The sequence below is a fragment of the Marmota marmota genome, unplaced genomic scaffold (assembly GCF_001458135.2).
Source record: "Marmota marmota marmota unplaced genomic scaffold, marMar, whole genome shotgun sequence".
NCBI classification, from domain to species: Eukaryota; Metazoa; Chordata; class Mammalia; order Rodentia; family Sciuridae; genus Marmota; species Marmota marmota.
The window spans coordinates 52,875,007-52,899,131 of record NW_026000005.1 but is presented as its reverse complement, the minus strand read 5'-3'; the positions used below and the strand labels follow the sequence as shown (position 1 = coordinate 52,899,131).

General features: G+C 59.4%; 1 long non-coding RNA gene across 1 annotated transcript; it reads right to left on the bottom strand.

Annotated features, from left to right (window-relative positions):
• Positions 1 to 1,626: 1,626 nt before the first annotated feature.
• On the bottom strand, positions 1,627 to 23,943 carry LOC125618321. Its single transcript, XR_007349597.1, has 2 exons — positions 22,501 to 23,943; positions 1,627 to 2,869 (listed from the first exon to the last, which is right to left on the bottom strand). It is a non-coding gene; the product is annotated as an uncharacterized LOC125618321 (long non-coding RNA).
• Between the last annotated feature and the right edge of the window lie 182 nt (positions 23,944 to 24,125).

Below are 24,125 nucleotides of genomic sequence, written 5' to 3'. Positions count from 1 at the left end.
CACGACTCCCACTCAAATGCTGCCCGGGAAGGCACCCGAGGCCTCCCGGACCTGAAGCTCTGTCTTTCTCACATCCTGCTTCCCGATTGGCTGATTGACCAGTCAATCACTCCATGGAGCACGCCCCACAGACACCTCCCTGGCTAACGTTTTCGTGGTAAACACCTTGGATTTCAGGAGCAAAGTGGCAGAGCACAGGCCTCTGAAGCAGTTCTCCGCTGATGTCTGTTTGTAGGGGGAAAAGTCGATCACGATTCTCAGAACTGCAACTCGATATGTAAAAACCACGTGTGGCCGAAGCCTCGACTTACCCTCCAGATACGACGGTAGCTGTCAGGATGTCAGCAGAGGAGAGAGGGTGTGGTGGGGCTTAGATGCACCGCCACCCTCCTTCTCACCAGGCGGTGCCTCCCCGGGACACCGCCTTCAACACTGTCACACTTCTTCCTCAAATGTCATTTGTGACCTCTATGCAGACTCCACCGAGTCTGGTTCCATTTTAGGAAAGGGCTGGGGGCTGATATGGGACGTGTTGTGACTCCCTTCCTAGGACCGGAAGTGGCTTCAGGCGGCACTTCCGCAGCACCTGGTCTCCAGGTGTGGACATCGCTGCCTGCGGCCCTGCTGGGTTTGGACTCTGGGTTCTCCCACGCAGGGCTGCTGGTGGACAGACGCCGGACATCGTTGGTCCGAGTGACTGTCTTCTTTTTCATCCTTTGGGTCTTGGTGTCAACCTGTGACATCTGCGAGGGTCTGGCTCCCAGCCCCTCACCCGAGAGCTGAGCAGACTGAGCCCCTCCCGGGGGCTGCGAGGAGCTGCCGTCCCCGGGCTCTACCCCCGGCTGCTGGCGTTACACCCTTCCTGGCCATGATCCCAGGACTGCTGGCCCACAGCCCCTGAGGTGGACGGCACCTGGCCTCTGGCTCTAAGTCCTCCTCAAGAACTCCTGACTTCTTCCAAGTCCTACTTGTGTCCCTGCCTCCTGCTCTCAGGATGAAGCTTGACCCCTGGCTTGGCACGCCTGGAGCCAGGTCCCTGGGCGGCAGCTGCGAGAGTCCCTGTTTGCAGAGTCGCCTGCTTCCATGGGTCGGGTCTCTGCCACGCCAACATGGCCGCAGCGAAGCCCAGGAGGTCCCAGAAAAGAAGTGGAAAGGGATGGGCCGTCCTGGGCTCCCACAGTGACCAGCGGCTCCAGCCCCCACCCCCAGCCAGGGCTGGCCCCAGGCACTGCCTCGGAAGGCCCAGGCCACTGCACCTCTGTGCCCTGGGCTGCTCCCTCCAACCAAAGTGAAAATCTCTCCGGCTGCTCGGACATCTCCTTTCCCTCCCCTGGACCCTCTGGGACAAGGACTAAGTCATTGTCTGTCCCCAGGGGCAAGCCACAGTTGTGGACTCACTAGACAGTTCCCCATGCCAACCTGCTGCCCTCCCCTGATGGACGGCACCCTGAGAGCCCCCGGCCCTGCCTCCTGGTTGTGGCATCAAGCCTGTGTCTCAGGCCAGCACTACAGCGAGGGGGGAGGCGGTGGGGGCCCTGAGCTGGGTGCAGAACCCACTCCAGGTGCAAGGGAAATCATCTCTCCCCCAGCAATTAAAAGAAAAAAAAAAAAAACAATGCAAAGAAATGTCCAAGGACCAAAGCGTCAACATTTCACAGAAAAACAGGGTTGGACTGTTAATAGCCTGTGTTAGAGCCCAGAGCAGGTCCAGGACCAGGACTCTTTTCCTGAAAACTGTCCACAACTGCCAAGAGGTGGGCACAGGGGCCACGTGAGCTCCTAGAGTCCTGTCCAGGAAGTATGGGTAAGACAGGCCCGGGCTCAGGGCTGAGCGGCCACCCCCCGCTAGTGCTGTCACCCTGGTGTCCACAGAGGAGGGCTCAGCGTTGGAGAGGCCAGTCAGGGCAGAGCAGACTTCCTGTATGTCCCCTCTCCTCTCCTGTCCTGAGTGTAGGAAGGTGGCTGACTGGGAAACAGGAATTCAGAGACGGCCAGGGCCCTCTCCTCTGTGGTCATTTCCTGGAGTCCTGTGTGCCTGGCTGATGTGACACCAATTAGTGAACACACGGCGAGTCCAGGCTTCGAGAGTCCAGGCTTCGAGAGTCCAGGGTGGGGATGCCTGGGGATGGCAGGAGAGCCCGGGTCCTGGCCGTCCCATCGGGGACAGAACTTGTGGAGCTGGTGACAGGAGACTACACCAGCTCTGGCCGTGACGTTCTGCGTAGGGTATTTACTCACCGGGGCTGGGGGTTGAGTGCTGTCCCCACGAAAGATATTTTGAAGCCCAGTATCCGTGAGCTGACCTTGCTGTGCACGTAGGTAAGGTGAGGTCACACTGGGTTAGGGTGGGCCCTAAACCAAGGACACGTGTCCTAAGGGGAGACATTTGGAGACATCCAGCCTGCTGTGCTGAAGTCCTCAGGCCAAGACGTCCACACAGAGCATCTGTTAGATGTGGAGACTGGACAGCCCAGGATGAAGGGGCTGGCACGTGGTGTGACGGGGAGCATCTGGCTGTCATGGAAGGGACTTCTGCCTGAGCTCCTGAGTGCCAGAAGGGGTGGCAAGACCCCCAGGTCTCTGTTATGAGGCACAACCCCTCGTGTGGGTGCAGATCCTGACTTAGTCACCAGCCCTCCCCGTCCTGGGCTGGGGGTGGGGTGAGCCGGGGCTTGCGCATGCTCGGGAAGTCCCGTCACCCTGGGGACTTGATTGCAGCATGAGTTTGGAGCAACTCACATTCAGACCCGGGCAGACACGAGCCCGGGAGTCCTGGAAGCCACTGGCAGCCGGGAAAGGACTGACCGCTGACTCTCCACAAGCCCTTGGAGGGCCCGGCTCTGCTGACACCCTGGGTTCTGACTCCTACCTGTGGGATGTGACAGAAGCCACCTGGTGGTGATTTGGATAGCAGCCCCGAGAAATTGATCTACCCAGAGTAAGATGTCCACTCTCCCCTGAAGAGGAAAGAAGATGCTATAAAAATAGCAAGAGAGTGACCGCCTACTTCAGAGCTGCGGCTTCCCACTGCTCTCCGGCACAGTGCCCCAGGGCAGCCATGGGCCCCAGGCCCTTCCCCAGGGCCAGTGCCTCAGCACAGCCGGTGGCCCCTCAGGGCCAAGCCTGGGCAGCATTAGATTCCTGCCCCTCTGGATGCTCCCAGCACAGGGCCAAGGTGTCCACGGGATCACGTGTGCACAGGTCGACCCTCGGTGCCAAGTGCTGCTCTCGGATGTGTTTTCTAACTTGTTTCACGACAGAACGGGAGTCCTTCCCAAGTGAGGAGGGGCGCCCTGCACATCTCAGTGTGGTTTTCCCTTCCTGTCCCGCACACGGAAGCTTCCGAGCCACAGGGACAGAGGATGAGCTCTGAGAAGGCCCAGCGGTGATTTCGCTCCCTCCGCCCGCTCCCAGCCTGTCCTCCTGTGGAGTGCTGGCTTCCGCCCGCTCCTCCCGTCCCGAGAGGCTGAGATGCTTTCCTGGGTTAATTCATACCCGAGCTTTGCTCTCATATTATGAACTAAAAGCAGAAACGTCGTTGTCTTAAGAGAGACATCAAAAAGGGAAGGTGTGGAAGGTGACGAGCCCCCTCTGACCTGGGATCCCCCGAGCCTGCCTTCCTGCTGCGGTTGCCTGGCGTGAGTCAGGAGCGTCCCCTCCGAGAGCCCGAGCAGAGCCAGGAGCCCGAGAGCAGAGTGCCCGCCCCGGAGAGCCTGCACGGCGCCCCAGAGGGCGCTTCCTTTCCTGGGCATCCCTGAAACGCTGTGAGCACAGCTGCCTCTGGAGGGGCAGACACACCCGGAACCTTCTTTAGAACGGGCGGGAGGCGGGACGGGGAGGGACTTCAGAGGGGCACCGGGGATGCGAGGTGCGCAGCCTGCCTGTGGCGACCTGACCCCTCTGTGTGCACACCAGCCTTGGTGCCCGCACACCACACCTTTGCAGGCCTCGCCAGGCCACGCCACGCAGAAGGCTTTCGGCACACAGAGGCTTGTCCCCTCCAGCTGAGCGAGCGGCCTCTGGGTGCAGAGGGTGGGCTGAGGTCTTGGGCTCTCCTCGAGATGGGGCAATCCGGGTGCTGAAGTGTGGAGGGCAGTGGGGGTGTGCTGGGGACCTGCCGGCTCTAGGCCTGGGAGCGGCCATAGCATGGCTTCCTAGCTGCTCACACAGAAGCAGAGAACGGCTGGGGGCCCACCCGGTTCCCTGGGCTCCCCTCCTTCTGTGGACTGTGGGGCTGGCCAGGGGTGGGGCTCACCCTCGCTGCCCCTGCCAGGGAGGACCCAGCGTGTAGTGGCTCTGAAGCCTTGTGACAGATGTGGCTCCTCTGCCAGGTGTTAAAATGCTGCCAAAGAGCTCTGTGGAGGCAGCAAGGGCAGTGGAGGCCCAGTGGCCACAGGAGCCCAGGGACCAGGCATGAGAACGAGGTCCGGATTCAGGCTGGGCTGGAGGGAGGAGTCCCTGATGGCCGGCTGAGGGTCTGCAGTGGAGGCGCCTTGGTTAGCATGAGGACAGCACCTGTGGCCTGGAGAAGGTGACAGCGAGGAGATGACCAAACAGCAGCCCTCTACAGCCAGGGAACGTGGCTTGGCCAGGCCGTGTCCCTGTTGGTATCCGCACAGTCACTCAGTTGGGACTGGTGATTCTGTCCTCACAAGTAGGCTCTTGGGGCCCCAAGGTCTTGGCTTTGAAGGTCACAGGGACACAGCAAGTCTCAATGAGCCCTGAGCCAAGAGACCTGCAGTCCGGGAGGGACCTGCCACGCTGGCTGGGTCATCAGGAGGCAGGAGGGGCCAAGAAGGACGGCCGGGGGCTGGGGCTGGGCTCAGTGGTAGAGCGCTTGCCTGGCATGTGTGAGGCCCTGGGTTCGATTCTCAGCACCACGTGTAAATAAATAAATCACATAAAGGTGCATCAACACCTTAAAAACATTGAAAAAAAAAGAAAGAACACGGCTGGTGTCTCCTGTGCTCTGGGTTGTTGTAGGTGGAAGGTCGTGGGAAGCAGGGCTCTGTCCCCTTGCGGAACCACCTTTCCAAAAGAGGTGCTGTCGGGGCAGCGAGGATCTCTGGGGGAGGAGGGGGCGGAGCGATGCTGGGCTCCCCCTCCCCCTTCCCCAGGAAGCGAGACCAGCCGAGCCCTGGGAGCGGCCCTGCAAGGTCGGGCTCACCATGTGGTGAAGGTCACGTGGCCCATGGTCGATGACATGGGCAGACTGTGCTGAGCCCCCAGTCCCCAGCCAATCGGCTGTTGGCGGCCAATGGCTCCTGTCTGGCTCCCTCCTGGGAATTTCCTTTGCCCCAAACGAGCTGCCTCCTCCAAGCTTGCTCCTCCCCAGGAGCTCATGTGCCCATGGCCGCCCGAGGCCCCAGGTCCACCCTGGCTCCAGAGACCTCTGAAGGCCACGGGCGCGGTGGTGGGGGCTGCCACGCCCGTTGTTCTCCTACTGTTCTGTCTGTCGCGGGGACGGCGGTCCCTCTGTGCTGCGTGGCCCCTTAGCTGAGCTGCAGCAGCCTTTCCTGTGTGAACAATGAGTGTCGTGGTGTGCAGGTGAGGGGTCCCCACAGCTCCCGTGTCAGGCAGAGCAGGAAGGTCTGAGGTGACGGTTGTGACCGCGACCCAGGCCATCAGTGAGTCAGTCTCGGCTGACTGGGTGGTGACTGCAGGCAGTGGGTGAGGCTGCAGCAGGTGGGCCTTGGGCGTGTGGCTTTGTAGGCCGAGAGTGGAGCCTCTCTCTCTGCTTCTGATCATCATGTGAGCCGCCTCCCTCCACCACACTCTCCGGCCATGATGTGCGGCCTCACCTGGCGCCCTGAGGAATGAGACCCCTCAACGCTGAGCCCTCACCTACGCTTTCCCTCCTAACAGCTGTTCCCATCCCGTCTTTAAGTCGCAGCAGTGACAAGCTTCCTAACCCACGAAGGGAGCTCTGGATCTCTGTGCTGCTCAGAAAGCCTTCGGGGGCACAGCCCCCCTCGGCAGAACCCTCCTGGGGGATCTAAAGCCCCGCAGCATTTCCCCGTCTCCAGGTCATCTGGGTGACTCCAGCCTCACTGGCCCTGACTGCGGGTCCTATCCTAGGTCCAGGACCCGGCATGTCCTTGGCCACTGGATTTAAACACTAAGCACACACCCGCACTTCCAAGGGGCCCTGGCTGAGGACAGCTTCCCCAACTCACCCAGTGTCACAGACCTGCACGTGGCCTGGCCTCTGAACACGTGCCTGCCACCCTGGTGCCTCCCAGAAACCTGTTCATAACTAGTTCCAAAGAAGTAAGAGGGCGCTGTGCGTGTCCCTCCTGAGGAGCTGTGCGTGTCCCACCTGAGGAGCTGTGTGTCCCACCTGAGGAGCTGTGTGTCCCACCTGAGGAGCTGTGTGTCCCACCTGAGGAGCTGTGTGTCCCACCTGAGGAGCTGTGTGTCCCTCCTGAGGAGCTGTGTGTCCCACCTGAGGAGCTGTGTGTCCCACCTGAGGAGCTGTGTGTCCCACCTGAGGAGCTGTGTGTCCCACCTGAGGAGCTGTGTGTCCCACCTGAGGAGCTGTGTGTCCCACCTGAGGAGCTGTGTGTCCCACCTGAGGAGCTGTGTGTCCCACCTGAGGAGCTGTGTGTCCCACCTGAGGAGCTGTGTGTCCCACCTGAGGAGCTGTGTGTCCCACCTGAGGAGCTGTGTGTCCCACCTGAGGAGCTGTGTGTCCCACCTGAGGAGCTGTGTGTCCCACCTGAGGAGCTGTGTGTCCCACCTGAGGAGCTGTGTGTCCCACCTGAGGAGCTGTGTGTCCCACCTGAGGAGCTGTGTGTCCCACCTGAGGAGCTGTGTGTCCCACCTGAGGAGCTGTGTGTCCCACCTGAGGAGCTGTGTGTCCCACCTGAGGAGCTGTGTGTCCCACCTGAGGAGCTGTGTGTCCCACCTGAGGAGCTGTGTGTCCCACCTGAGGAGCTGTGTGTCCCACCTGAGGAGCTGTGTGTCCCACCTGAGGAGCTGTGTGTCCCACCTGAGGAGCTGTGTGTCCCACCTGAGGAGCTGTGTGTCCCACCTGAGGAGCTGTGTGTCCCACCTGAGGAGCTGTGTGTCCCACCTGAGGAGCTGTGTGTCCCACCTGAGGAGCTGTGTGTCCCACCTGAGGAGCTGTGTGTCCCACCTGAGGAGCTGTGTGTCCCACCTGAGGAGCTGTGTGTCCCACCTGAGGAGCTGTGTGTCCCACCTGAGGAGCTGTGTGTCCCACCTGAGGAGCTGTGTGTCCCACCTGAGGAGCTGTGTGTCCCACCTGAGGAGCTGTGTGTCCCACCTGAGGAGCTGTGTGTCCCACCTGAGGAGCTGTGTGTCCCACCTGAGGAGCTGTGTGTCCCACCTGAGGAGCTGTGTGTCCCACCTGAGGAGCTGTGTGTCCCACCTGAGGAGCTGTGTGTCCCACCTGAGGAGCTGTGTGTCCCACCTGAGGAGCTGTGTGTCCCACCTGAGGAGCTGTGTGTCCCACCTGAGGAGCTGTGTGTCCCACCTGAGGAGCTGTGTGTCCCACCTGAGGAGCTGTGTGTCCCACCTGAGGAGCTGTGTGTCCCACCTGAGGAGCTGTGTGTCCCACCTGAGGAGCTGTGTGTCCCACCTGAGGAGCTGTGTGTCCCACCTGAGGAGCTGTGTGTCCCACCTGAGGAGCTGTGTGTCCCACCTGAGGAGCTGTGTGTCCCACCTGAGGAGCTGTGTGTCCCACCTGAGGAGCTGTGTGTCCCACCTGAGGAGCTGTGTGTCCCACCTGAGGAGCTGTGTGTCCCACCTGAGGAGCTGTGTGTCCCACCTGAGGAGCTGTGTGTCCCACCTGAGGAGCTGTGTGTCCCACCTGAGGAGCTGTGTGTCCCACCTGAGGAGCTGTGTGTCCCACCTGAGGAGCTGTGTGTCCCACCTGAGGAGCTGTGTGTCCCACCTGAGGAGCTGTGTGTCCCACCTGAGGAGCTGTGTGTCCCACCTGAGGAGCTGTGTGTCCCACCTGAGGAGCTGTGTGTCCCACCTGAGGAGCTGTGTGTCCCTCCTGAGGAGCTGTGTGTCCCACCTGAGGAGCTGTGCGTGTCCCACCTGAGGAGCTGGGGATGAGGGGCCCAGGCTGCCTGCGGGTCCTCACAAGGTCTCTGGCTGGGTGACAGCAGCATGGGGAGGAATGTCCCCAGAATCCGGACAGCCCAGGGGAAGTGAACCCTGTAGGTCAGCAGGCCAACGCAGGCCTCTGCTGGGGAAGGTGCCAGAGGCCTCCGCTGGGCCGGCAGCACTGCCCAGTGGGCACCTCCCGGGGGAGCTGCAGGCCCCTGCGGCCACTCGGATTGCTTTGTGGCCTCCATTCTCAGGGACCCCATGACGTGCCCTCCCAGCACTCCCCAGTGGGGCTCCCTTGAGGGAGTCCCACAGGAATCCACCCTCCTCCCACTGGGGACCAGGGACGCTGACTCACTGGACGGTGAACAGGCCACCAGGGTGGCCCACTGATCTCCCTCCCCAAGTGTTTTCCAAACCTGGAGCAGTCCTGCCCCTCCCTTCAGGAGGGTGGACCTGCCACCTCTCTGGAAACTGTGAGGAAGCAGAGAGAAGCCCCAGGACTGAGTGTGGCCCGGCTGTCCTCTGAGCTGTCCGCGATGCCATGCCCGGGAGGAGGCTTTCAGGACCCGACGTGTCCGGAGCTGCCTACATCAGGCTCAGCAGCTTGCGGCAGTCCGCGCTGGGCCCAGCGCAGCCCCTTGGAAACCCTGCAGCTCTGGCTGCCTCTCCCTGGGCCGCCATGAGCCCCCCGCTGGGCGACACCCACCGTCCTCAGCCCATCTCAGGAGGCACGGCCAGACTAGAGGGCCAGAAGCACGGCGATGAGCTTTAGATGAGATCAGAGCTGAGGGATGTGTCCAGAGCCAGGCCCCTGTCCTCGGAACACCACAGGGGACAGAACACAAGTCACTTAACAGATATTTCTTGGATGGCGGCTGTGGCTAAGATCTGGGGTGGTGGAGATCCTCCCAATTCACCGGCATTCACCGTGTGGGGCTCTGTGCTGGGTGCCGGGACGTGAGGGGACCCCGTTGGAACCTCGATCCTGAGCTGGACTTGCGGTGTGGTTGAGGAGAACTGGGGCCGACCAGGTGAGGCAAAGGCACCATGAGCCCAAGGGAATGGTCCTCTCTCTGTGCCTTGGACATCTGACCTGCCCTACGCTCCCCTTGGTGTGAGCAGGACCTTGATGGAAGGAAGGAAAGAGGGAAGGAAGGGTGGACGGATGGACTGAGGAATGGCTGGTTGGGGGGTGGAGATTTGAAGGAGTGAAGGTCTGGAAGCCCTCAGACCTGGTGGGTCAGGCTGGTGTGAGTCCTGACTCCCCCACTTGGTGTCGTGGTCTGAGGGTGCTCCCACGGCCCCACGTCTTACAGTCTGTCGACTCCTCCTCGCGCTCTGAGAGCTGCTTTCTGGTGGCTCTCTTCTCAGAATTCTGAAATGCACCCCGCGGTGGGTGACCCATATCAGCACGGCACGCTCTCTGAGCCGCCCCCAGCCCTGGGGGCCACACCCTGGCTGTCTGGCCTCTGAGGCTCTATCCTCCGTGTGGTCTGGGCCCTTGGAGATCATGGGCGTGGCGACCTCACAATGTCTGGAAAACATTCTTCTGTGCAGTCCAGTGTTAACGATTTTTTAAGACGCTTGTCAATATACGATAATATATGAACATATTTTCTTTTTACAAATCACACATGACGCTCATCATTCTGGTGCTGTGCCAGTTCACAAATCAGGGAGTTCAACAGTGAGTCTCCAGAGGTCTTCCCTCACATTTTTTCTCTAACAGCAGCTATGTGTTATTCCGACTCCTGACTCACTGTTCCTAGGGCTCCGTGCACTGGTGTGTGCTGAGTTCTGGGCGTGCCACGTGCCAGAGTTGGCAGTGTGCTCTTTTGTGTCCAGCTTCTCACCCTTAGCATGGACTTAGCGTGGACTTTCAAGGTTCATTCGTTTGCAGAGACACCAGAACATCGACCCTTTATAGTAACACCACGTTGTGTGAATGGGAATCGGCTGAGGGGTCTGTCCCAGGACCCCTGGGCATGCCCAGATCTCTTCTAGGTCCCTGGTGGGGACCCACTAGAGCACCTGCCTCCTGGACACTCCCTGTCACCTCTGACATGACATGAGCGCATGTGAGGCGCTGCTACTGCATGGCTCAGGAGTGGCAGGAGACACACGTCCACACATCGTCGGCGCAGACACCTGGACCCCCGTGTGGTCAGTGGGGTCCAGGACTGGAGCCTGCAGGTGTGGAGGGCACTATGCTGCATTTGGTGCATCTGGTCCTGAGGCTGGTGGACCTTAGGTCACTCATACCTCCCAGCTACTGCGTGAGAGCCTGCGATGAGTCTCAGCCTGGAGGTGTCTGTCCCCAGTCCTCGGGCACGGGAACCTGGGAGTGGAACTGCAGGGCACGTGGGCTCTGTCTCTGCCTGCGGAGGAGCTGCCCAGCTCCTTCCAAGGAGGAGGATCGATTTCTAGCTTCCCTCAGGTAGGAGGGATGTGGCTTCCCAGCCCCCTCAGCACCTGCTTTTAGGATTATTATCAGCTCACATTTCAGTCTCCTGAGGGGGGAGGGTGGCATTGCAGAGCGGTTTGGCTTGTAGTCCCTAATGACATCTTTTTATGCGCCGATTGATCACTTGTTTATCTTATTTGGAGGCAAGAACCCATCAGATCCCTTGTCCATTTTGACACTGGACATCACTGGGTGATGCCTCTTTTCATGACTGGTTATGAGAGTCCCCTATCTCAAGTCTATGACTTGAAAATACCCCCGCCCCTCAGTTTCTGGATGGTTCCATGTGTCATATAAAAGTTTTAGATTCTGATTAAGTCCAACTTTTTCCTTTGTGGTGTGCTTTTTGTGTCATATCTAAGAGTCCATTTGCTAACTCAAGGTCACCAGGATTCACCCCTTGTCTTCTCTTGTTTTTCTAACTTCGCCTCTTCCATTAGGGTCCATTTTGAGCTTCTCGGTATGGTGCAGGGTCAGACTTCATTCTTCAGCCTGTGGGCAGTTTTCTTAGCACTAATTTGTTCTTTCCCAATTAAACTGTCATGGATCCCTTGTTGAAATCAATTGGCTGTAAGTTTAAGGGTTTATTGGAATTCCCTTCTATGATCTGTATGTCTGTCACTATTTAGGGGCAGGCTGCTCGGTGACCACAGCTTGGCAACTTTTGAAATTGGGAAGTGTGGGTTTCACAACTTTGTTCTTTTCAAATTCGTTTTGGTTGTCATCAGTTTCACATTTCCATATGAATTATAAGATTAGCTTGCTAAGTTTTGCAAAAAAAAGTCCAGTTAGGAATTTGATAGTGAAAGAGTTGAATCTATTTCAATTTGTTGAATATTTACCATTTTTTAAATAAATCTTCTCACCTGTTTAGATACAAGTTCCCTCCCAAAAGCTCCCGGGTGAGAACTTGTAAGTATGTTCAGAGGTGAAGGATAGATTAGGAGAGCTGTCCCCTAATCAGTGGATTGACCCGCTGACATGGATTAATTGGGTGGTGACTGCAGGCAGGTGGGGTGTGGCTGGGGGGAGGTGGGTCCCTGAGGCATGGCTTTGGGTATACATTTTGTCCTTGGTGAGTGGAGGCTGCACCTCCTGAGCTCCTCCCCCCGCCCCCCACCTTTCTGCTGTGAGGTCTGCCCCAGGCCCAGAAGTGTGCAGGCAGCCATCTGTGGGCTGAACCTGTGAAACATGAGTCCAAACAGACCTTCCTCCTCTCAATCATTCCCGTCAGGTTTTTGGTCACAGTGACAAAAAGCTAACTGAGACACCATCCATGGTGTGGGCTGCCTTTCCATGTACTGAGCTCACCTCTGATTCTTACAATGCTGTGTACTTTCAGTGAAGAAGTCTTATAATTCTTTCAGTAACTTTATTCCTAAGTATTTATTTTTATTTTCTGGTGCGATTAAAAATGAAGTCGTTTTTCTTAATTGAGTTTGGATTGTTCATCGGAAGGATAAATAGTTTTTTCTGTAGATTTTGTATTTTGCAGCTTGCTCTTGCTTATTTCTATTTCTGTATTGCTGAAATTAATAGGTGCTGAATTTTGACAAGGGATTTTCTGCATTGGTTGACGGGGTCATTCGGCTTTTCTCTTTTATCCCACTAATTTGTGCAGACACACATGATGTATACCATGTGTGTGTCATGCATGCACAAGATGTCTGCACACGCGCACACCCGTGGAGAGTTACGCACAGACGATAGACAGCTCTGTGTGGTTTTATTAGATGGTTTTATTAGGTGGTTTTATTGGATGCCTACAAATCTGGATTCTCTTTTCTCTCCTTTCTTGTTATCTCATCAATTCTTTCCCTTTATTTTTCCTTCTTTTGGTTTGTTAGACACTATTTAAAAATCTCTTTCCCCAGTGCTTACCTTGGAGCTTGAAGACCTCACCCTGGACACTGGCACCTGCCACTCGGCAATGCCGTCCCTCCGGGTTGAGCTGGAGCGGCCCCCTCGGGCTTTCCTGCCGGGCACTTGCCCTCTCCACCCGCTTCCTGCGGCTGCCGGCTCCGTGGGCCCTGGGCTGTGACCCACCACGTTTTCCTTGCAGGGAAACCCGCTGCTGTCTGCATCTCTCAGCTGGACCTCCGTCATCTCCCTTCTTCCTAAGAGTCTTGAGACCTTCCTGAGCACGGCCAGTGGGCGTCCCAGTCAGCTTTGTCTGAATACGTTTTCACCTTGACTTTACTTTTCCAGGACACTGAAGAAATGCTGTCCCTGATTTCCGGCTTCCCCTGGGGACCTCAAGGGACCCTCTGCCAGCTCTGCTGCGGCTCCATGGAGGTGCCCCCTGCTCTCGGGGTGACTCTGACCTCACCGTTGTCCCTCCTTACCACGGTCTTGGCACAGCGAGCCCAGGTCTGTCCTCCTCGGGGGCGCGAAGCCGGAGCTTTGAGGGACTTCATGCTTCTGTTACTTCAGTTCCCTCACAGATCTGGAGAGCCTCGGCCTCTCTCACCGTGGCCTTCCTGCGTCCCTCCTGGCTCTCTGTCCTGAGTCCATCCTGGCCTATATTCTTCTCTTCTCTTTAAAATGTTTTTTCATCTTTTAGAAATTCACCCACTTCAGCCAGATATTCCCATTCCTTCACTTCCAGTTCACTGACCTCCTCTTTCGCAGTGTCGGACCTGCTGATGCGTTTGTCGATTGACATCTGAATTTCATTTAGTGGAGATTTAAGTTCGAGGATTTCCATTTGGTCATTTAGAACGCACTCCAGTTCCCTGGTGAAGCCCTTCACGGTGCCCTCTTCTCCTTGACCATAAGGATCGCGGTTATTTTAGACTCGTGCCTGAAGATCTTAACAGGCAGACACTCTGTGGTCTTCCCCGCAGTGTCCACAGCTGTCAGTGGTTCACTGTCCAGTGACCTTGTCTTTTGACATACTTGGTGTCACGGTCATGCTTTGGATCTTTAATGTCCCCCCAAACTCATGTGCTGCAGGCTCGGTTCCCGGCTGATGGGAGGTGGTGGAGACATCAGGAGGGACGGCCCAGCCCCAGCGGGAGAGAGTAGGAGACTGGGGGGGGGTGCCTTGAAGGTAGAGGGGGCCCTGTCCTCTTCCCAGACACCACGAGGTGGGCAGCTGCGCTGGCCGCATCCTGCCATGGTGTTTCTGACTCACCACAGGCCAAAAAGCAATGGAGCCACAACAAACCTCTCCTCCTTTACATTGATTTTCTCAGGTTTTTTGTCACAGCCCTGAAAAGCTGACTAAAACACCTAGTAATTTTTACTTCCTCGCGACTGGACATCGTGTTTTAAAACTTGCTGCATTAAACTAGGTTCTGGGTGGTTTTGACTTTTTACAGAAGGATTCACTTTGCTTGGAAGGCAGTAGGGTCTGCTTCTGAAACACAACCCTAATTGGATCTGGGTTAGGCCTGACTGGGAGGTGGGCTTGGCCCCTGGATCAGGGAGGTCCTGCCCCTCTCCTGTGGGAGTCCTTGGGTGGTTCCAGGTGTCCCCTGAGTCCCAACTGGATGCCAGGCAGTCATCAGAGCTGTTCCTGGGGCCGTGGGTTCTGTGCGACCTCCTTTCGTGGCTTCTGGTGACAGGAGACCCCCTTCATACACAGGGCCTTCGAGGACTGGGGGAGGCCTTCACTGCCCTCAACCACTGCGGGCCAGTGGGTCCTCTGTGCTGCCTGGGGGCGGCAGGCGGGGCTGGAAGAGGCAGGGCCCAGCCTCTGAGCACACCTGAGCCGGGGCTCTAGAGGGGCCCGAGGTTCTTCTGTTGCCCTGGTGTCCTCCACGACCAGGCTGAGAAATGGCTCCTGGAAGACCTGGCGGGTGACACGGCCTGGGTAAGACCTTCTGCTGACTAACGTCTGTGCTGACCTGTCAGGCCAGCCCTGTCCACATTCCAGCATGTTCTTGGACCAAGTGGACTTTTAGATTATAAGGTGTTTAGTGAAGATCTGGGAAGAAGAGATTCTGTCATTCCAAGACCTCAGGGCCTCGCCCAAGGTGGCCAGGTCAGAGCTGGAGGCCCGGCAGGCCCGGAGCAGCAGGGAGCACTGGGGCAGGAGGGAGGTGGGTCAGGACCCAGGAGGGACGGGACCAGGCCCTGGGGTGGCTGGGCATCAAGCCAGAGTCTCAGGCCACCTGAAGAGAAGTTCACAGGCTGATGTAGAGCAAGGCCAGGCTGAGGAGTCAGCTCTTCCCTCAGGGCTGACCACTTCCGCCGGATGCTCTGACCACTCGAGATCAGTGAACGGTCCTCTCTGGATGCCACCCCTCAGGGAAGAGCTGACTCCACGGGAATTGGGTCTGTTCTGTGTGGTCACCTGGAGCAGGCTGACGACACCCGATGACCAGAGAATGCTTGTCACACGGCAGACAGGAGAGCACGTGCTGGTGACCTCGCAGTGCCTGACACCGTCACTCCTGTCCAGTCTGCTCACATCCTATTGGCCAAAAAGAGTCACGTGGTCAATCTTGCATCAGGGGGACAGAGAAGTAGCCCTAACCACAGGGGAAGAGGGAGATGGGTACATGCTGGCCAAACGGCCATCCAAAATCCAACTGAGCCCTGTCCCACGGGAAGGGCCTAATCTGGGTGGCTCCTGGGAAAGTGTCTGCGCCTGCAGGTGGCATGGCCCACACTTGTTGCTCTGGATCAGAAAAGGTGACTGGAAGACACGGCTGAGACAAGACGAGGGCCGTGATGAGGCGGTGGACAGCCCGACCTCCAGGAGGGTGTAGCACAGCTGGTGCAGGTGCTCTCAGGTGTAAGGGACAGTGGACAGGTCCACGGGATGCTGACGTGTGGCAGGACAGGGGTGGTGGGGCTGGTCACAGCACAGGCGTCAGTGTGACGAGACAGCAGTCCTCATGTTTCACCTGTGCTCCGTGCCCCCTTGGGGTGTGGACAGTTCTTACATTGTGCCTAAACCTTAGTCCTCCATCTTGTTAGGTGGTGGTTTGCCATGAGCTGTTTCATTTTGCATTGGCGGATGACTCCGTACTGTGCTTTTTCAAGTGAACAACACCTTCTCCCTGGCACCACGATTAGGCACAAACTGAGAATAAATTAGTTGTTCTAGTAAAAGTGACCACCTGTGTCCTGACAGAATTAAGCAGCGACACATCTGCTCAGGCGTGAAAAACCAGTCTCTTGGGCTATTGAACACACCAGATCACCAAACGAATCAAGCCCTCCCTCGAGGTCCATAAAAGGGGAACACCTCAGGGGTGGACATGGAGGCACCTTCACCCCGTCGCCTGGTCACCTGGTCACCAAGGTTTGCCCAGGAAAATTGCCACAGCAACAAACTTCTGAAGCTCATCCTCCGGTTTTAGAGGAGTCCCCTGACCCCCACCCAAGTCCCACTCCGAGCCTTGAACTGACACTCTAAGCTGACACGGCCTGACACTGTAGGCTGTCGGGAACCCCTGCCTTGACCGCCCTCATCTGACCACCTGCAGTGGCCCTGCGACTCTGCAGTCCTCTCTCTGCCTGTGCCCTGGACTCAGCAACCTGTGACCCCACAGCTGTCTTAACTGTTTCTCGGTCTTTCTGTGACCTATCTGTATATCCTTGTGAAGTGTGATGTGTGACTTGAGTGTGTGGATGTGGAATTAAGACCAGAATGGAAGAAGGTGTGATTGCCCAGCTGTGACCACAGGTGACCCACGAGTACTTGGTGAATTGCAGCCCCTGACGTGGAGTAGCCTGGGAACTCACTGGTGTCTAGAGGACTCGGGCATTGTGGAAAAGCAGGTGTGCTGTCCATGGACGGGGGACTCGTTTGTCAGCCCTGGTCATGATCGTGCTGGTCAACGTGTGACAGCTGACTCACCAAGAAGCCAAACCAATGGGCTGAATTCCTACCACTGCCTGATCCCGGGGTGTGAATTCCCGGCACGACTGATGTCAAGCGTACGATGAAGAGACAGCGATGGACGGTGAGTGCCCCGTGGGCCCTCAGGAGCGGGCAGCAGCAGCCTGGGGCGTCAGGCCGCGCGCAGTCTGCTCCCTGGGCTGACTTCTGGGTGAGGCCCAGGTTGCTGCATGCTGAGGCCCAGGTGCACACCTTCATGATTCGCCAGGTGACGGGGCCCTGGGGGCCGCTCAGGGTCTGCCTCTGGCTCACCTCCACGTCAGCTTCTGGGACAGAGAAGGTCCTCCTCTCTGTGACTGGTTGCTGGTGCCACCCGGCTGATTGACAGTGTCCCCCAGCCCGGATGGACAAGGGCCGGAGCTCCCGTGCTGAGCAGCCAGTGAGTGGCCTGAGCTCCCGGGAGGTTGTGGACAAGCTCACCACCGGCAGGGACTCTGCCTCTTCTGTGTTCCGCCTGTGTCTGGGACTGTGTCTGTCCCCACACCCTCGGACCCTGACTCCTGACCTGACCCAACAGCGGGCTGTGGCTGGACCTCTTTGTGAAGGCGAGGACCCTGGAAGATAGGCGGGAGGTGTGCTGGGGGTCCAGGGTACCCGGAGACTTCCTGCCACCTCTAGGACACCTAAGCTGCTGCCCAGCCTCCTCTGAGGTGCAGGGCCACCCCATTTCCTAGGGAGTCTCCAGCCCCAGGACACCATCCTGGGCTGGACTTGGAAGGGTCTCAGGTGGGCTCTGGGTCTGAGGACAAAGGCATGGACAGGGGTCTATGTAGGAAGCAGGTACATGTGCGAGGGGGAGCATGGCCATCTCGAGTGAGAAGCCCCCGTGGCTGGGGGTCCTACGTCACAGACAGGCTGCTGGGGGGGCCGTCCGGAGGTGGGGCAGGGCAGGGCCGCACAGGTCTGTCACCTCTCGTGCGCTCCTGGACGTGTCCTCCGACGCTGGCTCTGTCTGCAGGAGCAGCTGAGTGCTGGGTCTCTGGGGAGCAGGGCAGGTGCTCTGTGAGTCTGGTGCAGGCGGTTCTCAGGAGGGCATCGGTCACCAATGGCCCACCCTTTCCAGGTAACCTGTGGTGTCCAGTCACAAGGCCACGTGTGTCCTCCACACTGTGTGCAGCCGAGCGTCATCCTGCTGACTGTGGCCAACTGAGTCTCAACTCTCCTCTCTGCTCCCTGCGACCACCGAGAGCCTCCCTCAGGAGCAGGGCAGTTTAACTACCTTAATTAGTGTCCCTAGGGTGTCCGTGGAGCAAGCTCAGGGGTGGGTTGGCAGGAGAGTAGACCTGTCTGGAATGAAGGTCCTGGGGTCAGGGTCGGGCGTCTAGGCCTCCGCAGCGCCTCCCTCTGCTCTGGGAGGAAGCGAGCCTCCGCATTGCTGGGGGTCAGCCCTGGAGTCGCCCCCACGCTCCACAGAGCCTTCCAGCCGTCAGCCACCAGTTCCTCCAGAGCTGCTGCGCTCGGCCTGGCCTGTTCCCAGTCACCCAGCAGGACCCTGGTGGGAAGTCCACCCCATGCCACCTTCTAGGCCTGTGACCAGTTCTCCAGGCAGCTCCTGCCCCCACGCTGGTGTGGTGGCCTGTGGAACACAGCCGTGGGCCTCCTGGGCCTCCTGCCCTGTGTCACATGGGGCTCCAGGGGGATGGGTGCTGGGGTTCCCTTGGCGTCCTCCTGCCCTGTCTCTCTGGCGCATGCCCCTGAGCCTCCCGGTGGGCTCCTCCTTCAGAGCAGAGGCCACTGCCCTCCACCCTGTGCAGCACACCCTCCATCTTGCCGTGTGTTGGGATCACCATGAGTAGCGAGTAGCGGCCACTCAGACCCCAGGAGACACAGCAGGGCTCTCACAGCTGCAGGCCTGACTCCCGCCCTGGACACCCCCCACTCCCGTCTTCAGGAATCTCCATGCCCACTGTCCTCCCTGATGCGTGCACTGCCCCTGAGGGCCCCCATCTGTGTCCACTTCCCTCACTCTGCAGCCCTAGGCCACCCTGTTCTCCCAGGAAGGTCCACTGCTGACCATGACCCTGGACGCCCTCTCCCCTCCAGCCTTCCTGTAGGATCTGCCCGGCAGGGGAGTGCCCAGCACCTGGGTGTTTTGACTGAGCATCTGCAGGACCAGAGGCGCTCCCGCAGCCTTGGGAGTGACCACTGAGGGGAGCAGCCTCCTGTCGTGGTGTCTGCTGGCCGCACTGCCCAGGCGCCTGCTGAACCCCAGCACCGATCACCCGTCTCCCTGTGGGGAGAGGGAGGCCGGCAGGGAAGACAAGCAGCTGGGCTCTGCTGGGTACTCCCCAGAGATGCAGCTTTTGGGGTGACCAGAGGGGAGGGTGTGTCCCCCTCCAGCCCCAGAGCACCCCAACCTGTGCTCGCTGGCCCTGCGGGAAGCGGAAGCGGTTGGGGCCCCTCTTCTGGGAAGGGCAGGAGCTAGGAGGAGTGAGCAGAGTGCGGCTCTGAGTCCGCCTGCAGGAGGGAGGAGGGGGACTGGACGCTGCAGAGATGCAGGTGGCCACGCCTCTCTCTTGAGTCCCTGGGCTCTGTCCACTACCCTGGGTACGATGAAGACTGTACCCGGGGGCTGTGCCCTGCGCTGGGCTGGCACAGAAAGGTCCCCAGTGGCCTTCAAAGCCTTCCCTCCAGTCCCCTGGAGCCGGGACATGGTGAAGCGGGGGCTCCCAGGCAGAGCCAGGCCCTCCTCATGAATATGCATGAGCGAGGCTGTCCCTCTGGGGCACATTCCCACCCCAAGGCACTTATCTCTGGTGGTGAATAGGGGTGCCATTGTGGGCAGGGCTGCAGAATTTTAATGACTTGCAAAATATAGTTAATTATGTAAAAAGACATCTTCTGCACTTTTTCATGTAAATGAGACAGATTAATTGGTGTTCGGTAGTTTGGAGAGTGCCCGGTCCCAGGAGGGGAGGAGGGGAGCCTCGGTTCTGAAGTAGGTGCTTGCAGAAAGCAAGGTAAAGAGGAGAGGCGCGAAGGCAATTCTGATCCATTTAATTAATCCCATCACTGACCGCGCGGGTTTGTGACTCAAACCGTGAGAAAGCGCGGCCTGCTGGTTCTCGCGCTGCCCCAGGCAAGGACCTCAGGGGCTGCCGGCAGAGAGGTGGGGGCAGGCCCCTGGGGGAACCCCTCCCCCACGCGGGTCCTGGGCCAAGTTCCCAGCCGTGGCCCTGGGTGGCGACCCAGCTGGCCAAGGGGACCAGAGTCTCTGCTGGCTCCAGGTGAGTCAGGACGTTGGATTCACAATCTCCACCACTGCCCAGGCCTCCACAGGCGCTCTCCAGTGCCAAGGAGCAGCCAAGGGGCTCAACCCATCTGCTGGGGACACAGTCACAGCCAGGCCACAGGACGGCGATGACCAAAGCCAGCAGATGACGGGCAAGGTTGCGGAGGAGTCGCATGACCCAGTGCTGAGGGAGAGTAAGTGGCCAGCCACTCGGAAAGAGCTCTCGGCATTTCCTCAAAGGTTAAATGGAGTCACCACATGAGCCAGGAATTCTACTTCTGTGTGTAAACCCCGAGGAACTGGAAGTGGGGACTCAAAGAGGTGTTTGTACACCCACGATCCCTGGTGCATGGCTCAACCCCAGTCTCCCCCGCAGACAAAGGGACGGATATCACGTGGTCTACCCATACAATGGAATATTATTCAGCCTTAAAAAGGAAGGAAACTGTGACACAGGCTTGTGAATGGAAGAGCCCCAAGGACATCACCCTGCCCAGCAGTCAGGCACAGGGGATGTGACAGGCCAAGTCCACTCAGGAGGTCCCTGGAGGAGTCGCTCACAGGATGTGCAATGGGTTGCCGGCAGGAGGGAGCGTGAGTGTCCAGTGTCTCCGAGTTTGTCGGGGAAGGTGGACATTTAGGTACAGATAGTGGTGACGACAGAGGTCACAGCACAGAAAGCCCCAGGAGCTGCTCACTTATGAATGTGGTCATTGAAGAATCTGTCCCTTAGGCAGCCTTTCTGGACCCTTGTCCAGGCCTGCACTGGCTGTGCAGGAGGGCGGAGGCCCTTAGGCCTCCTGTCTGTGTCCTGGTGGACGGCCTCCCCTCCCGGGCAGCTGGGCTTGGCTGAGCGCAGGAGTGGACCACGCCCCGTTCCCCTCTGGTTCCAGCATGCACCACGGGTCCTGCCTTCCCCAGGAAAACTGTGGGAGAGCCTGGCCCCAAAGGGTTGACCTCTAGTCCCCAGCGTGTGCTCGCGGGACCAGGAGCCCTCTTGTTATGCTTGGGATGAAACCAACTTTCACACAGCTTTCTGAGTTTTGCCGATTATGAAAATGAGAACCAGGGAATGGTACTGACCCCTCCAGATCCTGGCGGGCAGCACAGCTCCCTGGGCCTTTCCAGAAGCTTCCTAAGGACCCCGGGCAGGTGGCAGCAGGATTCTGGAGGGTCGGTGGTCATGCCAAGCTTCTGCCATCTTAAGTTTCCACCCAGAACCTCGAGACAGTGTGCCCCCCAGTCCTGACCCTCACTGCTCCCCAGGTGTGCTGCCAGGGCCCTGGGCTAGGCCAAAGCTGGTCCCAAGACACGGGGGAGGGAGGCGCCATCAGCCCCAAGGCTGGCCCGCTGCAGCTGTGTGGGACGCCCTGGGCCAGGAGTCTGAGCCTGGAGATGGCACTCCCAGTCCAGGCTGCTTCCCAGGCGGCCCCTCCTCAGGCCGAAGCTCAGGCAGCAGGGACAGAGTCAGAGCTGACTCCTCAGCTCCGGACACCAAGCTCAGGCCACCCGGGGCTCTGCCCGGCTGCCCCACCCTCTGGGATCTGGCAAAGTCCTTGCCACAGCAGAGCCTGAGGGCAGTGCCCAGCTGAGAGCTGGCACAGGATGCTGCCTGCAGGGCTGGTCACCCTGAGCTGAGGTCGACAGCCAGCCTGGGCAGGAGTGGCCCACCCAGACCAGGTGACCACCCAGGACTCATACCAGCTACAGCGACTAGACGGCTGGGTCTGCTGGGGCCGGGCGTCCAGACCATCACAGCTACGACCGCCCTCTGCCCTTCTGTACACCGAGCGGGGTGTGAAACCCCCAGAGCAGAGGCTACAAACAGACCTTAATAAAAGGTACTGTGTGTGCGGAAAATGCTAGAAAAAAAGTACCTCTGGAGCTGGTGCATCTGGGAACTCAGGGAGATATCAGGCCTTAGCTGGGACAGACCTGTTGCAGGACAGTTGGCAAAAGCCACCTCTGGCCTTGCGCCTGCATCTCGTTACTTATGGCCACAATCAGCAGATTTGAGCTCTCACCAATAGGCAGAGTGTCACCGGTGGGAGATGGGTCATTCTTGTCCCTACCTCCTGCTACCCAACACCTCCTGTGTGGTGACAAAAGACCACTCAGGGGAGTCAACTTTAGACAGCAAGGATGTTGAAGGAAGGGCCCACCCAGTGGAGGGAGGGAGACAGCAGGAGAGGAGGAGAGGGAGGGAGAGCAGGAGAGGAGGGGAGAGGGAGGGAGAGCAGGAGAGGAGGAGAGAGAGCAGGAGAGGAGGAGAGGGAGAGAGAGCAGGAGAGAGCAGGAGAGGAGGAGAGAGAGCAGGAGAGGAGGAGAGAGGGAGAGCAGGAGAGGAGAAAGGAAGGCGGAAGGAAGGGGAGGAGGGGAGGGGTAGGGGAGGAGGGGAGAAGGGAGGAGGGGAGGGGAGGAGGGGAGGGAAGGGAGAAAGAGAGGGGAAGGGAAGAGGGGAGGGGAAGGGAGGGGAGACAGAAGACAAATGGAGGGAGGTGGAGGGGAGAGCCAGGGAGAAGGGAGGAGGGAGGGACAGGAGCGGATAGGGCTGGCCCTTGAGCCAGAGAGAGTGGAGGCCACCTGTGGGCCAGGGCAGAGCTGATGCCCAGTGCTGCTGACTCCAGGACGTCCGGCAGGAGCCACGTGCAGGTGCCTTGCACCTGGGAGCAGCCGTCTGCTCTCCTCCAGAGGAACCTGGCTGGCCAGCGCCAGGCCGGTGAGTCCCTGACGGGCTGAGGAGGCTCAGTGGTGTGACCTTGGTTCCGCACACTGGTTTGCCCTCTCTGTAGGCTCCTGGGTTCACCAGGTTAGGTCTGACTCCTGTCGCCCCAGGGTGCCCCGCACAGGCCGGGCGACAGGACTTACCCTTGTGTGTGTATACACGTCCACAGTCCTGGGGACTGGTGACTGCTCGTCCTCGACAGCCCTGTCGGGTCATGGCCCTGGGAGTTTGGGGTCTGCTGCTGGCTCTGAGCCTGTGCCCGCTGCACGGGGGACCACAGGCTCCTACAGGAGGCCCCGAGGGCTTAAGGTGGTGTCCAGCCCCCTCTCCCAGCCCCCCCCCCCCGCGTGCTCCCACAGGACCCATGAGTGGCCAGGGCACCTGCCACCGGACACTCAGGCTGGAGTTTCTGCGTCTGTGGTTGGGGAGCCGCTGCCAGGGGGCTGGTTGGTGCCCTCCTGGCCTGGCGGGTGGCACATCTCCCTGGTGGCTGCTGGGTACCGGCGGCCGCTCCCATCCCTGCCTTCTTTCCTTCTGGGAGTTGGCACATCCTGGGTGCTGCTGATCCTTTGTGCTTAATCTGTCACAGACACCTCCTCGCCACGGCGTCACTTGTCTGGGGATGTTTTTCAGCCTCTAGAAGTCATTAGGATGCACGAGCTGAGTGCCAGTCAGCACCCTTCGCCCTCCAGGGTCTGGCATGCAGCAGGCACCCCCCAAGGCTGCCAGCTGACCCTGAATGGTGGTCCCCTCTGTGCCAGGAGACCCAGTGCCCATGGGAGCCTCTGGGCTCGGCTGCAACCTGCCAAACCCCGGCCAGCCAGGTGCTCCTGGCCACCCCTTCCCCTTCCTTTGTCCTCTGTCCCCGTGGTCATGGCCAGATACTCTGCTGCGTGTGGCACCCGCTGGGCACCTGAGGAGGGGTCAGCAGAGATGCCTGGCTGGCGACCCGGTCCCCCATTTTCATCTGCCTGTCCCAACACCTAGTCAGCCAGAAAGAACCCCTGGGTCCTCAGGTCCCAGGGCCAGCTGGGCCTGCTGGTTGGCAGCTGCAGGCTGGCCCCTCCCGAGCTCAGCAGCTTCCTGGTGTCCCTTGGATGCCGTAGCCCACCCAGACCCGGAGACTGTGAGCGGCAGAAGCCGGGGCTGGGCCGCCTCCCTGCCCAGGTGGGTGTGCAGCCCCCCTGGCTGGGTGGGGTGGCCAGGCAGGCTCAGGACAGAGTGTCCACAGGGAGGCAACGCAGCGGGGCGGGGGTGGCAGGTGGGTCTGCAGACTCGGGGACGAGGTGCTGGATGACATGTCATGTGGGGTTGGGTGGCCAACAGCTTCGAGGTGTCTTCTCTCCCGTGTGGCCACTCCAGCGTCCTCAGTCTGCTGCTGCGGGGCATCCACAACCCACTGCAGAAGGGCCCAGGCAGAGGCTCCCTCTGCACACACAGGCTGCTCCCCAGACCTGGACTGGCCAGGCCCACAGGCTGGGGCCGGCAGATTTTTCCAAACTCCCTGGGTGGTCCCAAGGGGGCCAGGCTGAGCACCACCGCCCTCAGGCTGCTGAGCTGGCTCAGTGCTGGGGGCTGCGTGGGGTCCGGCTGGCCGAGCCCGGTGCCTGCTGAGCGCCTGGGAGGGGAGGGCTCCTCCCCATGGTTCTCCTCTGGGGGCTCCTGGTACCCCCACACCCACCTTCCGGGACAGTGCCCCGCGCTGGGGACGTTGCAGCTGCCTAAAAGAATGTGGTGTTTCGTGGTCTACAGCAGCCTCCATGGGCCT